Source organism: Sorex araneus, chromosome X (assembly GCF_027595985.1).
Source record: "Sorex araneus isolate mSorAra2 chromosome X, mSorAra2.pri, whole genome shotgun sequence".
Classification (NCBI taxonomy): domain Eukaryota; kingdom Metazoa; phylum Chordata; class Mammalia; order Eulipotyphla; family Soricidae; genus Sorex; species Sorex araneus.
Window position 1 is genome coordinate 279,428,149 of NC_073313.1, and position 17,203 is coordinate 279,445,351.

The following is a 17,203-nucleotide window of genomic DNA, read 5'->3' on the forward strand; positions in this document are numbered from 1 at the left end:
ATTTTTGTGCTCATGTTTCCCCCATACAAAGTTCAAGAGCCCATCCCTTCACCAGTGCCCATTCTCTACCACCAGTAAACCCAGCATCTCTCCCACCCTCCCCAGTCCCGTCTCCCCCCACCCCACACTGCCACTGTGGCAGGGTATTCCCTTTTGATCTCTCTCTCTGACTAGGTGTTGTGGTTTGCAATAAAGGTGTTGAGTGGCCATTGTGTTCAGTCTCTAGTCTATATTCGGCACGCATCACCCTTCCCCCGCATGACCTCCGACCACATTTTACTTGGTGTTCCCTTCTCTGAGTTGCCCAGAATGAGAGACCAGCCTCCAAGCCATGGAGACAACCTCCTGGTACTTATTTCTACTAATCTTGGGTGTTAGTCTTATAGTCTATTATTCTATGCTCCACAGATGAGTGCAATCTTTCTAGAACATGGGCTTCTTTAGAGGGGAGAGATCAGAGTAAAAGAAAGGAATTGTACATCCCAAGTTGAAAATCAGCCAAGCCTAGAATAGAAATGCATCACTTTTTCTTATTTTTAAAAAAATCTGATAATTTTTCAAGATACTAATTTATCTGCCTAAATTTTTACTTAAAATTTTTTTCAGATAAAAACATAAAGGCCTGGGACTGGGGAGTTAGTACAGGAATTAAGGCATTTGCCTTGCAAGGGGCTGACCTCAGTTTGATCCATGGCATTGCAGAGGGTCCCCTGAGCACTGCCAGGAGTGACCCTGAAGCACAGAGCCAGGAGTAAAACTTAAGCACAGCCAAATGTGGACCAATCCATCCCTCTTTTTGTAATAAAGTATAAAGATCTGAAGGCTGGGAGATTGAATAGCAGTTAGGGCATATGCCTAGCACACACCTCACCTGGGTTTGATAACCAGCATCGTATGGTCCCCTGAACATCTCAGGGTGAAGCCCTGGAGGTCTCCAGGCACCAATGTGGTGGCCCAGGTGATCGCCAGAACTTCAGCGCCTGCAGCATCTCATCCTCAGGGCCTTGCCTTGTGTCGAGCTATCAGCCTGGTTGGCTGAGAAATTGGATGAAGTCCTGGGTCTGAGCTCTACTGGGAAGGCTCAGAATGTGTGTGTGTGTGTGTGTGTGTGTGTGTGTGTGTGTGTGTGTGTGTGTGTGAGAGAGAGAGAGAGAGAGAGAGAGAGAGAGAGAGAGAGAGAGAGAGAGAGAGACACTTTTTCTTATACACCCTTCTCCATCTTTTCTTGTTTCCCCACTTTCTCTTATCAGGTAACATTAATTCTATTATCAATGTTCACTATTTAATACTTTTTGTTTCGTCCATTCATCAGTTTTATTTCTTTAGTATATATGGATGAAATAATCCAATATAGGTTATTTCTTTTTTAGTTATTTCACTTCACATAATCCCCTTGTGTGCCATCCCTTTAGGTTTAGATGGCAAAATTGATTTTGTTTTGGGACCATATCCAAGCAGTGTGCAGGGGTTATGCCTGACTTGGTGCTCAGATGTTGCTCCTACTGGTGCTCAGGGGACCATATGATACCAGGGATTGAAGTCATGCTTCTGACATGCAAAGCATGTTTTCAGCCTGTTAAACTATCGCTCTGGCCCCCAAACTGATAATTTTTTTAATGGATGATTTGTTTCCTATTCTGTTTGTACATATCAGTAGTCTTTATTTATTTATGATGGGGCTTTTGTTTTTCCCATCTTTTTTATTGTAAATAATTCTGCAATAAATTTTGGAATAGAACTTTTGTGTTAATATTTTGTATTTTTCAGACAGTTACACCAAAGTAGGATTGCTAGATCATATGGGAGATCTATTTTTAGCTACATGAAGAAGCTTCAGACATACTCATCGACTGCACCAATTACATTACTATATCTGCACAAAATTTCTATTTTATTTTTTTTATGTATAGTAAGTGTGACTATTTTTAACTGTCTGAGAGTCTCACTGTCTGACTCCCTTTAGGGTTTATTTTATTCTCTATTGTTTCTGTTATAATCTTCCCATTCCTTGGGTGACTGGTTATTTGCCTGTATGTACTGGACAGGTTTTGAAAATTTTAGAAATTATTTCAGGCTTATAACATATTACTGTACGTATACTTAAAAATATACTTTCGTTGTTTATGTTAAGTGTTTTGGAGAAGTGGGTAAAGAAATTATCCTGAGCTAAATCAAGCTCAGAGTTGAGGTGATCTGAAACTGAGATGTGAGAGTCATCTAGAATGGAGCAACTTCAGGTTCCAGTCCTAAGCAAGGAAGCTGCAACACAGTGACCCTCTGTACCCCTCTGCACACCCTAAATTCTAACTGCTGATCATTTATGGATTGGACAAATGGACCTCTGAGACTTCATGATTCCTCAGATCATAGGTTGGTAAATGCTATCTTGTAATCTCTCTGGCCTTCAGGCTGATATTTGTAATATTTTGTTGATTTTCTAGTCCTGGCAATCAAAGGACTGGTTTAAATTATTTTTGATACCAGGGTTTATAGAAATATAGATACTGTACATATAGGTCATTGATTTTAATAAGTACCTTGAAGAATATCTAAGAGAAAAATTAGATTTTTATACACAATTCTAGCTTCAATTCTAAATTCCTAATACACCACTACGTAGGAATGTTGTATCCTAGTCCTGATAGTAAGTACTTTGAGGAAAATTACTTACTTTTGTTGACATTATTAAATATCAACTCTTTTCAAAAGCTGTCCTAAGAAACTAGATTATAAAGCTGAAAAAGACCTAAAGGGGCTTGAAACCTGCATTTCTTCTTAGTTAACTGATTATTTTTAAAATCAATTCATGGTCAAAAAGTCGTTTGTTAAGTATATGTAGCCCAATAATAAATACATTTAAAATATAAAGATGTATATTGGAGTTCGTATTATTTTTCTGCCCAAACTGGAGGGCATTTTAAGTAACAGATATGCTAGTGCATTTGTCTTCCGGTGAAGTTTATTGTTGAATATGTTTTTTTAAAAAGTATTTGACGAGGGCTAAAGAGAAAGCTCTAGTGTAGAGCTCCTGCCAGCTCAGACAAGGCCCTGTGGTCTTCTGCATCACTTTCAGTCTGACTCCTGCCTAGCAACTGGTGTAGGCCTGCTGGTGCCCCTCCCCAACACTGCTGGGCGTGGCCCTGGTAACCCCAGTGTTCCGGGAGCCCTGCTGGGTGTGGCTTGAGCGGCCCTGAGCACTGATCGGCTGAGCATTACAGGAAGTGCCCCCCTTTCTTAACACCTTTTTAGTGCTTTAGAGAAAGAGGTTGCTTTCTCATTTTTTTTGGAGAGAAGTGTTACTTTCACATGGGATCTTAAATACCAGGATTATCTTTTTCCTCAATTAAGCTCCAGTTTCATAGCCTTTTTACTCTTGGCATATGATGATGCGCGGCCACATGGCTTCTGAAGTTTTAATAATTAAATCTGGAGGGATTTCTGCCAAGACTGTTCCGAGCTTTGTTTTTGGGATAATGGCTGATAAGCAGCTTGATGAGCAGCCAGAGGGCTCCTTCATGGGCAGCAACTTGGGGTCTCCTGGGGGGGTAAGGGCAGGCTCCGCCCCCACCCCTGAGGCCCCGTGTTCCTGGTCACTGCAGGCCCCTCCCTGGCTGTCCCTGGGCCTCTGGAATATGGCAGCAGTGACCACGCCGCCAGGGGAAACAGGCCAAGGCGCGAAACCCATTCCCACCTGGGGTGGTCTGGACCGGAAACCTAATGTGTATTCCGGACACATTTCTGCCCAAAGCCGCATGTTTGATATTCAACAATACAATGATCGATCACTCATCCCTCCACCAGTGCAAACCTTCCACCACCAATACCCCCGTTATCCCCTCCTTTTCCATTTCAGTCCTGACCCTGCCTCTACGGCAGACAATTGTTCAGATACTCTCTCTATAGTTTTGGGCATTATATTTTGCTTGGATATTTCCACCACCAAAAAAGCCTGCCTTCTAGGGGCAGATGCTAGGTCATCTATTTTCCATTGCTCACTTTGCATATCAGGAAAGGTCGCACGGCTACAGTGTTGTGGTGCCCGGCAGCTAGAATTCTTCACTACTGAGCACGGCCAGATAGTGCTGGGGACGGGGTTGAGGGCGTGACTTCCAGGGTAAGGGGTAGGCTGGAGGCTGGGATGGCACTGCCCAGTTCCAGTGTCCCCATGTGGTAAAGAGAAATAGTCCTGGTCCCCACATACTGGAGCCATATTTGTAGAAGCTCAGATGGGATTCCATCTGAGGAAGGCCGGGAGACTGCACCTGCTCCATCTGGGGCACCCCTGTGTTATCGGCTCGGTTTGGGATCCGGAGCATTCTTTGGTGTTGTGGTGCCCGCCAGCCAGGATTCTTCCCAATAACCATTTTTAATCAGAGCCTTTAAAACTAGTATTTAAAGTTCACTAGCTTAGCTTTTAAGAATTCTATGTAAGTATACAAGGATTCAAGAATGCTATGTAAATATACCAAGATACAAGTTTGACAGATTTCCTACCCACAGTATGAGCCATACCCACAGAGGTTACTGAAACATGCCCAATGTAAATATACCAAGATACAAGTTTGACAGATTTCCTACCCACAGTATGAGCCATACCCACAGAGGTTACTGAAACATGCCCAATCTATGGTGAATCAGTCAACGGAGAAGACAACGAAGATGGCCGGGCAGAACTCAGTGGATGCAGTGGAGACAATTGCATCTTCATGTAGAAGTTACATAACTCTTTGAATTTTTTTTCTCTCTTGCATGATAGACTCTGCTCCTAGCAGAAATGTCTCTAAAGAATGTTACCACTCCAGCCCTCAAATTCTGTGATTCTCCTCAAGTTGAGCAGGACCATTTGAATGTGAGTTTAAAATGTCACTGTCACTGTCTTCCCATTGCTCATTGATTTGCTCGAGTGGGCACCAGTAATGTCTCCATTGTGAGACTTGTTACTGTTTTTTGGCATATCGAATACCCGAATACGGGTAGCTTGCCAGGCCCTGCCGTGCTGGCGAGCTTGCCTCTCTTGGTAGCTTGCTGGGCTCTCCAAGAGGGGTGGAGGAATTGAATCCGGGTCGGCCTCATTCAAGGTGAACGCCCTACATGCTGCACTATCACTCCAGTCTCGAAGGAATTTAAAATAGATTAGAAAAAAAATAGAAACAAAAGTTTGACATCAACGAAGTACCAACTGTAAAGGATGAAGTTTTATTTTAGCAAGACCAGTGAAAATGGCCAGTAGACATAACAAGATGGGTCTGAGAAGGTTGGGAACTCCAGAAACCACCTTCTATCACCTTTTTCTCCTTTCCCATCCTCTCTTTTCACTACACATCTCCAGGACCTTCCTTCATATTGTTCACACAAGGGATCATATTAGTGGCTTTGAAGGGAGAAAATGAAGCAACTTTTGCTTCAGCTAAAACCAGTGTATGTGATGTCTTATGCGAAATGTAGCTAAGGGTCTGCACTATGGTGCAATAAAAAACAAATGAAAATCAGAAGATTTTGGGCAAATGATATAAATGGAATATTTTTATTTGAGGAAGGAGAAACTTTGAACACTTCCATGTTTTTACATATTCTGATGCCTATAATTCTTTATCTCTGTGATCTCTGGAGCTTGACAAGTTTGTGAATAGGTAGCCTATTTCAAACTTAGTTCACATTACACTCAGAGCTGTCACATACCCCGTGACACATATCATTATATTATACTATCATATCCACATCATACTGTAGCACTGTCATCCGGCTGTTCATCGAATTGCTCGAGCGGGCACCAGTAACGTCTCCATTGTGAGACTTGTTGTTACTGTTTTTGGCATATCGAATATGCCATGGGTAGCTTGCCAGGCTCGCCGTGCCGGCAGGATACTCTGGGTAGCTTGCTGGGCTCACCTAGAGGGATGGAGGAATCGAACCTGGGTCAGCCGCATGCAAGGCAAACGCCTTACCTGCTGTGCTATAGCTCCAGTCCATCCACATCATAGACTGTCATATACATATATAGCATACTATCATAGAATTCAATTAACACCCTTTGTTCAGGAAGCAACTGAACTTCAATTAGTACCTACTGTGTATGCATCAGTCATTTCCAGGACTCTTTTATGTATTATTTCTTCTTTTAAATCTTTTTTTAATTACCCTGATTCAATAAGTTGTTCACGACTGGATTTTAGGCATACAATATTCCAACACCCATCCCTTTGCCAGCATACACTTCCCACTAGCAGTGTCATTTCTTTTAGTCCATTCCACACACATTTGAAACAGGTGAAAACACATTTGAAAACGACTCAAGTGTTTGGAGATGCGGATGCAGATATTAAGAAACTTATTTGTCAGGATCAAATTAAGGGTAAAAGGAAGATTTACAGCTGCCACTTTCATCGGACATTTTTTCCCTCTGAAGCCTGTTTCCTTCTGTGTAAAGTGTAAAACGCATTAAGAGTCAGTATAGCGTTTTCCGACTTAATAATAAAACGAAGAAGAGAATACATCTCAAACGGAGCATTCTTATGTCCCAAAGCCTACAAGTCACCTAAAATTGAAGTGGCCATCTTCAAGGCAAGGAGCACCTGGGCTCTGCCCGCGCGTGCCCAAGGTTTCAGGCAGCCCCGGCCCTGAAGGGCTCAGCCGACTCTGCGCATCACACTTTGGTACTTGATCCCGAACCCGCGCCCCCTGCCCCCAGCCTGGGGGTGTCCGGGGCACAATTTCGGCCCAGCGCGTGGAACACGACCAAAGTCCCAGCGCTCCTCCCGGGCCAGACAATGGTGGGAACCGTTCGGGAGCCCACCCAGGCACAGTGGCCTGGCCCGGCCCAGACAGCGGGGGCGGCGCCCCGCCCCTAAGGCGCCTCGGCCACTCAGCGGCCGCGCCGCGCCCCGCCGCGCTCCCATTGGCCCCTCGCGGGACGGGCGCGGCCTTTCCGTCTTCCCGCCTTCCCGGCCGGCCGAGCCCGAGCCCCGCGCGGCCCCGTCAGCTCCGCCCCGCCCCACGCGAGCGCCCCGCCCTTCCGGCGCCGCGCTCCCTCGCGCCCCGCCCGCCCCGGGCCCCGCCCCGCAGCCGGAGGTGGGCGGGCCCAGGGAGGGTGGGGCGGGGCCGGGGCGGGGCCGCGCGCCGGCGCCGCGTTGCCATGGCGGCGGGGGCGGCGGGGGGCGGGGGGAGCGCGCGGGAGGGGGAGGAGGCGCTGCCCGGCCGCGGGCGCAGCTGCCACCGCCTGCTCGTTGCCGCGTCGGCCCGGAGGCGGCTGCCGGGCGCCGCGGGGACAGCTGCGGCGGCGCTGCCATATTGCGTCTCCCGGGCCGGCCTCGCCTCGGCGCCGCGGCGGCCGAGCTGACGGTGAGTGCGGGAGCGGGGCCCGGGGCGCGGGCCGGCGGGCGGGAGGCGGCGCGGGCGGGGGGCGGCGGCGGCGCGCGGTCCGGGACGGCGGGGGGCGCGGGGGGCGCGGGGGGCGCGGGGCGGGCCCGGATGTGGGGGCCGCGCCCGGCCGGCCGCGTCCGCCCCGCGGCGGAGGCGCTTCCTGCTCCCGCCGGGCGCGGCGCGTCCGGGGCTCCGAGTCCCGCGCCCCCTGGCGCCCCCTCAGCCCTGTGACAGCCACGTGGCCGCCCCCCGCCGCCGCGAGCTCGGCCCCGGCTCGCGGGGTCCCCGCGTTGGCCGCCTCTCGGGGGACGACTCGCGACCCTGATCCCTCGGCGGGTCGGACCGGACCGGACCGGACCGCGCCCGCGGGGGTTTCCGCGCCGGGGGCGCCGAGCGAGCTGCGGGGACAAGCCTGTGACTCCGAGCCTCGGAACATCATCTTGTTCTGCTTTTCAAACAATTCCTGGAGGATTTCTTGGGGGTCATCTTGCGAAAATCGTTTAATTTTTCCACGCGAACTGGGCTCAGGGCAGACACAAGGGTCTCCCCGGGTCCGCCCGGCACCCGCGACCGCTTTGTGTGACTCCAAGTTTCCTGCGGGAGAAGTTCCCGTGTGTCGCCGGGGCAGCTCGCTCCACAATTTTTACGTTGTGTTTTTTTTTTTTTTTTTGCGAAGGTTTTACGAAGTTGAATGCTTCGGATCTTTAAAAGTAAAAACAGGATGGAAGATTTAAAAAAAATATGAACTTTTTGGAGAGTCTGGAAATATTTAGAAGTACAGTTCCTGGTCCAAAATCCTGGGGGTCTTGAATTTTTTCCTGCATCATTTTTTTTTTTAAATCAGTTTTACTTGAAGAGTGGTAAAACCACAAGAAACGTTAAGGACGTGTAGAGAAGTTGTGGGGCGCAATTTATTAGAATTTAAATTACACCACAGCGATGGTACTCAAGCTCTGATGACAGTCGAATAAAAGGTGGGCGAGGTTTCACGTCAGGACAGGGAAAGCAGCCTATATGAGTTTGCTGACCATTGAGATGCTTAGTTTAGAAAACTGAAGGAGTTGATGAAATATAAGCGAAGCAGGAAGCAGTGAAAATGTAGAAAGATGACTATTCGTTAGATTATCATCATCAGATGGAACTTTAAAAGTGCAAGTCAAGCAGATTGTAAGGCAGATTATTGCTTAGCCAGTCATTGTGTGTTGCTTTCCTTTTATTTTTTAAATTATTTTTTATTTATTTTTGCTCTTGTGGTTATTGAGATTGAACCTGGGGCCGCAGACGTGCAAATGCAATGGGCCACTGGGTTGATCCCCAACCTGTGTGTCGCCTTTCGATTGCTGTCACGTTAGCAGTTGGGCTCTGCATCAGTGCAAAAAGCCCTCCAGAAATAAAGCTTTGAGAACATAATCTTTTGTTGGAAAAAAATACTTGAAAAATAAAAGTTTATAGTGTGAGAGGGTGTAATTAAGAGTTAAATTGATTAATGCAGACAGGTGCTGTAAGAGTAAGAGATTTTAATAGATGTGCTTCTTGGAAAAGGCTCTTTTTAAGATCTAACCTCCTGACAATTTGATTAGATTACTTTTCCTGGAGATCTCACTCTAATGATACCAAATTTCATCTCAAAACTTTTCAAATTCACACTTTTCCCATCTTCCTGGGACCTAAGCCAGAACAAGCAACGGCCCCAGCTGGCCGTCCCAACTTACCCTCTGCTAGCCTACAAGAACCGTGTGTTTAATCCCAGCTTGATAGTGGTGGAGCAGTTTTATTTCTTTTTTATTTATACGTTTGTTTCTTGCTTTTAACATCTTTCTGTTGGATATTCACTTATACTCATGGCCTTATACCTACCCAAGATCTACTTAAACTTGAGACTTGGCTGAAATCTTGCTTGTCCTGGGAGGTCAAGAATCATATACCTCACCCGAACTTTCAAGTTGCATATAATATTTGCATATGCTCTTTTCTAACAGTATATGATAATTTTGAACAGTGGCATTCTGTACTAACTTACTTTCATATACTGCTTTCTGAGCAACTCTTCAGGCTCTGCTGTAGGAGCTGAGAATACCACATTGATTAAGACAATTCCCGTAGTCTTTGTCTCTCAGGGTTTATAATCCCAGATAGATGATAAAGTCTGTCATCACACAGAGAAATGTTATGTTCTCAGCTATACACTGTATGCACAGAGAACATTTGATTATTTTCTAAATAAGGAAAAGACAGGACTTAATGGTAGTAGGTGGAGACTTGGCTGGAAAGGTTTTTTTGTTTGCTTTTTTTTTTTTAACATAAGAAGCATACAAAAGAGAATAAATGGGTTATGGACCTGAAAACATCACTGCTTTACCAAAAATGGAAATTACATTTGAGCCTGACAAACACAGTAACATCCTTACTCAAAGACTTGTTTTACTCGTGTGTGCTTATAATAATTGATTATTATATTATAGATTAAGAAGGATGCTTTAGGAAGCAGGGATTCAAGGGGCACTTGCTGTGATTCTGTGTGACTTTATAATTAAAACTATAGACGCATGCAATGTCTTTTCATTTCTTTTTGCTTTGAGACCACACCCAGCGGTGCTCAGGGCTTACTCCTGGCTCTGCAGTCAGGGATTACTCTTGGCAGGCTGGGGGACTTTATAGGGTGCTGGGGGTTGAACTCACGTTGGCCTGGTGGGAGTCAGGTGCCTATCCATACTATCTCTCTGGCGCCTACTGGCCTCCTACAATGTCTTAATAACTTTACCAACTATGTTGGTACTCATTCTCTGTCTTACCAAGAGAGAGCAAAAGAATGGCTGTCATCATCACCTTCTAAAGTGTTTGGATTCATGTATTCCATATTTTCCTTATCCAATTTTCATTAAACTTTATTTCACTAATATTTCTAGAAAAATTATAGAGTTCTGACTGTACCTCTAGTTTTACCTATAGTTAAAATTTCTTTGTTACAATTTGTCACAACTCAGGAAACAAAATTGCCTCCATACTATCAATGACTGAACACTATACTTTATTATTCACAGTCCATCCTGTGCCCATATGTCCTTTTTCTATCCAAGAATTCCAGTTTCTCAGACATAATGTCTTTGATAACTATAACAGTTTAGGGAATACTAGTCAAATTTTTACAGATTTCCTCCATTGAGATTATTCTCATATTTTCCTCATGAATAGAGGGTTAATGGTTTCTGAGAAGAAGACAGCTGAAGCGAAGTGCCATTCTCATTATATTATTCCAAGGGTACATGGTAACAGTATAATGAATTTGGTGAAGTTAACCTTGATAAAGTGCTTGACATATTTGCTCTGTTGATCCTCTCCCATTCCCACACCCACACACCCTTCTCTACTACTGTTGTGTTTTGTTTTTGGCTGCACCCAGCTGTACCCTGGCTCTGCTTTCCCAGGTCACTCCTAGCTGCCTTGGGGGACCACATGGATGCAGTTCTGGGGATCAGACCCAGTTCAGCCATGTCTAAGGCAAGAGCCTTGCCTACTGTACTCTTCCTTGGAGTTCTGTTCATAGAGAACTCTTTGTAAGCAAATGCTGAGCAGTTTATACTGAAGAACTTGAACCTAATTTTGATTCAAATATCCTTACCTCTGTTCACCTAATTTTCTTTTCCACAAAGAAAAATACTTAAATCATGGACATACATCATCATCATCATCATTATTGTTATTATTATTGGGTCACACCTGGTGATGCACAGGAGTTACTCCTGGCTCTGCTTTCAGGAATTACTCCTGGTAGTGCTCGGGGGACCATATGGGATGCTGGGAATCAAAGCTGGGTCGACCGCATGCAAGGCAAATGCCCTCCCCACTGTGCTATCACTCCAGCTCCAAGGACATACATTATTGAGTTTTCTTTTCTTTTTGTTTGTTTTGTTTTGGGGCCACAACAGTGCACACATCTTATTCCCGGCTCTGCTTCAGGGATTTCTGTTCCTGGAGCTCGGGGAACTATATGTGGCGAGGGGACTCAAAGCCAAGTCTGTCACGTGGAGTGCAGAGCAGGCGCCTCACCTGCTGTACTGTCTCTCCTGTAGTGCTAGGAATATAGTGGTGAGCAAGATGTCATTTCTGCTCTTCTGGAAATTGCTGATGTAAATGTAAAATGAATTTATCTCCTCACCTACTTAGGTCTTGGTTTTATTGATGGTTATAATATTCTGTCAGTTCTAAAAGGCAAATAAAATAACTCAACCATTTAGAAGATAATTTAAAATATTAAATATTCATAAAAATGAACTTATTTTGTTACCAGCATAGATCATGAAAATGTTATGTTATTTTGGTATTTATACCATTTTATACCAGGACTGGAGCAATAGCACAGCGGGTAGGGCGTTTGCCTTGCACAAGGCCGACCCGGGTTCGATTCCTCCGTCCTTCTTGTCCCTCCCGGCAAGCTATCGAGAGTATCCTGCCCACAGGGCAGAGCCTGGCAGGCTACCCATGGCGTATTCGATATGCCAAAAACAGTAACAAGTATCACAATGGTGTATTCTATATGCCAAAAACAGTAACAACAATGGAGATGTTACTGGTGCCCGCTCCAGCAAATCAGTGAGCAGTGGGATGACAGTAATGCAGTGATACGGTGATTTATACTATACATATGTAATATATATACTTGGAAAAAATAGACACATGTTAAATTCCCAGGGAAGTGTAGTTGCTGTTATTTTCATATCCTAACATTTATTTCAGACTATAAGAATTTTTACTTTCCTAAATTGTATTTGTGTATGTTTTTGCTATTTTTGTCATGTAAAAACTTAAACTTTTGAGAAGTAAGTTTGAAATTTGTAAAGACCAGACCCTGAGCTTTTTCCTTTTCAGGAAGTTGTGAATATGGGGAAGAAAATGAAGTTGAGGTTCACAGGACATTCATAAATGTCCTGCATGTTATGATCGACATTTTTTTTGAGGGCAGTCTGTTCCTTTATTTTGGTTTGGGGGCTGTGGCAGTGATCATGGGTCACGCCTGGTGGTGCTTGGGGGCCGTGCTGGCTTGGCTACGTGTCAGGCAGTCCTTCCCTGCTCCTCTGCCTGTCTGCCCAAGGGGAGTCAGAACTGGAAGGAAGAGTGATGCCCTCTAACACTGGGAATGCTCCGAGGAAATATTATTAAGTACCAGTCTTTCCAAAGAACAGATTTTATTTATGGAGGTCTTGTTGAGGGAGGATTTCAGTTAGTGTTTCTTAGGTTATCTAGATTAACTTTATATAAATTTTGTGTAACTTTATGTAAACCACAGCTTCAATGATCTCATTGGAATTCTTTCTAAAATATATTTGAAAGGGCGGTATTGGCTTGATGATATGTTTGCTGCTCTTTCTGTCCCCAGAAAGAATAAGTGATGACATTGTAGAATCATGACAAAGTTTAGAAATAGTATCTATAAAATTCTAAATCCTAGTAATGCCAAGAAGTGATTGTGGATCTCATTATTATTTCAGTTATATTCAGTTAGCTTGAGAAATAAAGGTGCAATTAAAAAAAATAAGTGATGAATATAAGATTGAGAAAAGATATTAATATTTATAAAAGTCTATTCTATTGCAGAAATGCTATTCGTTGTTACAGTGAGTTCAATAAATGGGTTACTCAAAGAGGTCTAATCATTTGTGAAGAATTACAGAAATAAATTGGTGGTTGATGAGCCTGCTTGACTCAAAACTATATCCATTTGTTTAAATATTAGCGTAGGGGCTGGATCGATAGCATAGCGGGTAGGGCGTTTGCCTTGCACGCGGCCAACCCAGGTTCGAGTCCCAGCATCCCATATGATCCCCTGAGCACCGCCAGGAGTAATTCCTGAGTGCAAAGCCAGGAGTAACCCCTGTGCATCGCCAGGTGTGACCCAAAAAGCAAAAAATAAATAAATATTAGCGTATTGAATGTTAGGGTGCGCTAGAGCATAAAAACGAATGTTGTTTTGCTTACAAAGCTTTGTTTTTGATGCACTATTTCTTAAATGATGGCAGAAATTCTGTTGTATAATATGGTCAGCGTTTCTATTTAAAATAAGTACAGTTGATGGGACCAGAGAGCTAATATAGTGGGTAAGGAGCTTGCCTTGCATGCATCTGACCTGGGTTCAATCCCCAGCACCTCATATGGTACCCTGAGCACAGCCAGGTGTGACCCCTCCCTCCCATAAGGTACAACCCAAACCCCCCAAATAAAAAGTTCAGTATTTTTTATGTGGTAAAGGTGTTGTTACTGTTTTTTTTTTGTTTTACATATATATGTGTAAATCATGTATCTCCTATTATTTTAGCCACTTGTAACTAATTCTACCCTTAACTTCAGTATTACTTTCTCTTACCAGTTTTTTTGTTTGTTTTTGCTTGTTTGTTTGCTTTTTGGGTCACACCTGGCATTGCACAGGGGTTACTCCTGGCTCATGTACTCAGGAATTACTCCTGGCGATGCTCGGGGGACCATATGGGCTGCTGGGAATTGAACCCGAGTCAGCTACGTGTAAGGCAAACGCCCTGCCTGCTTTGCTATTGCTCCAGCTGTCTTACCAGTTCTATACCTCAAAATATTTGGCTGCTTTGGGGCCACACTACTCCTGGCATAGTACTTTTCTGCTGTCTTGTAGCAGATTGGGTAGAGGTTGCTCCTGGTGGTCCTCGGTGACCATATGCTGCTTGGTACCTAATCTGAAGTTTCTCTATGCTAGCCACCACCCTGGATCCCAAAATGTGTTTCTTCTTGTAGGATAACATTTAAAAAAAGCTCCTAGTCTAGAGGCAGTGATGGAAAGGTAAGCAAATGATTATGAGTAGTCATAAATAGCAAGTAAATTTTGTAGTAGGGCTCTATATATGGTGCTAAGGAATTAAGAGTAATAGAAAAAATAATTCAAACAAGGCTTTTGACTGTTCTTGAAAACATCTAGAAACATTAAAGAGTGAAAAAGTATATTCAGGAAGCTTGGGGTGGTGTGAAATTCTTTGGTATTTAGAGGTCGCCATACCAAGAATTCAGATTTTACTTGGCTTCATGGTTTTTTAGAGTCTCAAGCTGAAGGTAAGTATATGTGTACATCTTATTCTGTTATTTAAACTGGAATCAATATGAAGAATTTAAAATTTGACTATTTAACATGTATACAACATAAAATAGTGACAGAACAATTATTTTATTTTTATTTTATTTTTGTTTTTGCTTTTTGGGTCACACCTGGCAATGCACAGGGGTCACTCCTGGCTCATGTACTCAGGAATTACCCCTGGTGGTGCACAGGGGACCATATGGGATGCTGGGATTCGAACCTGGGTCGGTCGTGTGCAAGGCAAGTGCCCTACCCACTGTGCTATCACTCTAGCCCCGTGACAGAATAATTGTCAATGAAAACAATAGCAAAGCAAAAAGGCTAAACAGTTTTGTGATGACTGTCAGTGTCAGTTTTTGTCTCTTTCTTGCTCATCCTGCTTTGCTTTTCATGTTGCTGCTGCTGCTCTAATGACCCTTATTTTTGTGACAACTGAATGACACATGCTTGGCTTTGGTGCTGACTTGGGTAGTGAGCTGGTGGTGCTGGTAGAACGGTTGAGGTGCTTTGCAGATACAATGCTTGCGAAGAATGCTGAGAGTGGGAAAGCCACAAACAGACGCCTGTCTTCGGAAACTCTCGAGCTCATTCACCAACGTGGTTTGGCACAAGCCTCAGGCAACCACAAGCTAATGTCCGAGCTCGCAAAGCTGTGCAGAGAAGCGATAAAGGAAGACCTCCAAGAGAGAAGAGCAGCAGTGTTGGCCGATGCAGCGGAAGCTGGGAAAGGTACTCGCAACGCTCGCCTGTCCTTCACTAACTACAAGACCAAGATGACTGCCCTTCGATGTCCTGATGGATCTATCACATCTTCCAGAATGGCAATGGAGAGGATTATTCACAACTGCTACTCGGATCTCTTTGACAACCACGTCCACCTGCCTGCATACCAAATTCCGCAGGATGGATATGTCGTTCCCAGCATTCTCCCTTCCGAAATCCGACATGCCATTTGGAGGATGAAGAACCTCCAGCTCCAGGCACATCTTTTCGACTCCACCATTCTTCCTGCACTAACATATGCCTCAAAGACCTAGGCCCGATGAGAACGCTATCCGGGTATCCCAAAGAGGAATTGAAAGAGCTCTGCTTGGAATATCACATTTCACTCAAATGAGAGAAGGAATTCGGGGTTCCAACCTCCGTCGACGACCAAGAATCAGGGACGCTGTCTCATTTGCTGAGGTGTCAAAAATCAGATGGGCTGGACACGTAATGCAATTCAGAGACGACCACTGGACTAGAGCTGTTACCGACTGGATTCCACAGGACATCAGAAGACCGAGTGGCCTTCGCCCAATGAGATGGTCAGACTTCGTCAAAACCCTGAACAAATGGTTTGAGGCTCTTCGTGTTCTTGGAGCAAGCAGATACCATTGATGTACACTAGCATGTGACAGGGATGAATGGAGATGTTACTGGCGCCCGCTCGCGCAAATCGAAGGTCAACGGGATGACAAGTGATACAAGTGAATTGCATTTGAGATTCCCTTTTCTTCTGAACCCATAGTGCTTTGTTCCTTTCCTAAAACACCTAGCTTTCTGCTACAGTTATTTGTGTTACTTACTGTGAATTGCTCATACATAATGTGTGCTGGAAACATTGGGCATGGGGGGTGGAGGGCAAGCTGGGAGAGAGATTGAACCCAGGCCTCACATGCAAAGCAAGTACTTGACCACAGAGCTCCATACCTGGCTTGGAAACGTCTTTAAAAGCCTGGGCCACACAGTGGTGCACAGAGTTTACTTCTGGCTCTGTGCTCAAGGTTCACTCAAGAGGGGCAGAGGACCAGGTCGTAGGGTGCCAGGGATTAACTCATTGGCAAGGCGAGCACCCTCCCTGCTCGGGCCCAGGCTTGGAAGTGAATGAATTGAATCATACTTATTATTTGGGCTTCTGGGCTGCACCCTGTAGTACTCAGGGGTCACTCCTGGGAGTGTTTAGAGGACCTTATGCCATGTCAGGGTTTTAATGGGTGTCAGCTTCATGCAAGGCATGCTTTAACCCCTGCACTATATCTTCAGTACCTAATTATGTTTCTTTTCAAGACCACCATGCTTGTTGATCATAAAGATGAGTCTTCTTGGCTCTGGTTTTTTCAAACAACTCTGGTTTTTTTGAAACAACATATTAAAACCTCATCCAAAAACAAAGAGATGAACAGAAACTTCCTTAAAGAAGACCTAAAGAACAGTTGAGTGGAGCAATAGTACAACGAGTAGGGCACTCGTCTTGCACGTGAGCTACTGGGGTTTGATCCATGGCACTGAATATGGTCTCGGAGCCCATCAGGAGTGATCCCTGAGCAGAGAACCAGGAAACTCCCAGAGACGTGGCCCACAAACCAAAAAACTGAAGGTGACCTACAGATGGCCAGCGAGTATATGAAAAAGTGCTGTCCATCCCCTATCAGGAAAATGCAAATCAAAACAACACAGTGAGTCTGGGCCACATCAAAAACAAACCAACCAACCCCTACCCAAATAATCAGCTGACGTGGATGAGCAAAAAGAAACCCCCATCTGCTGTTGAAAGGAATGTTGACTGTTGCAAACTCTTTGGAAAACAATATGAGTATTTCTCAAAAAACTAAGAACTGAGCTTTCATACGACCCAGCAATTCCACTATTAGGCATCTATCCCAAGGGTCAAAAAATATCATTTTGGAAAGATGTTTGTATACCAGTATTCATTACAGCACTATTCACAATAACCAAAATATGGAAGCTACAATAGGATACTGTAAGAAA

At 44.6% G+C, this 17,203-nt stretch overlaps 1 protein-coding gene across 1 annotated transcript in view; it reads left to right on the top strand.

Annotated features, from left to right (window-relative positions):
* The first annotated feature begins 7,185 nt into the window (after positions 1–7,185).
* Positions 7,186–17,203, top strand: part of FOXN2 (forkhead box N2) — a 50,917-nt gene continuing 40,899 nt past the window's right edge. The window contains exon 1 of the mRNA XM_055120212.1: positions 7,186–7,338. The gene's annotated coding sequence lies outside the window, so the exon portion shown is untranslated. The remainder of the gene's footprint in view (positions 7,339–17,203) is intronic.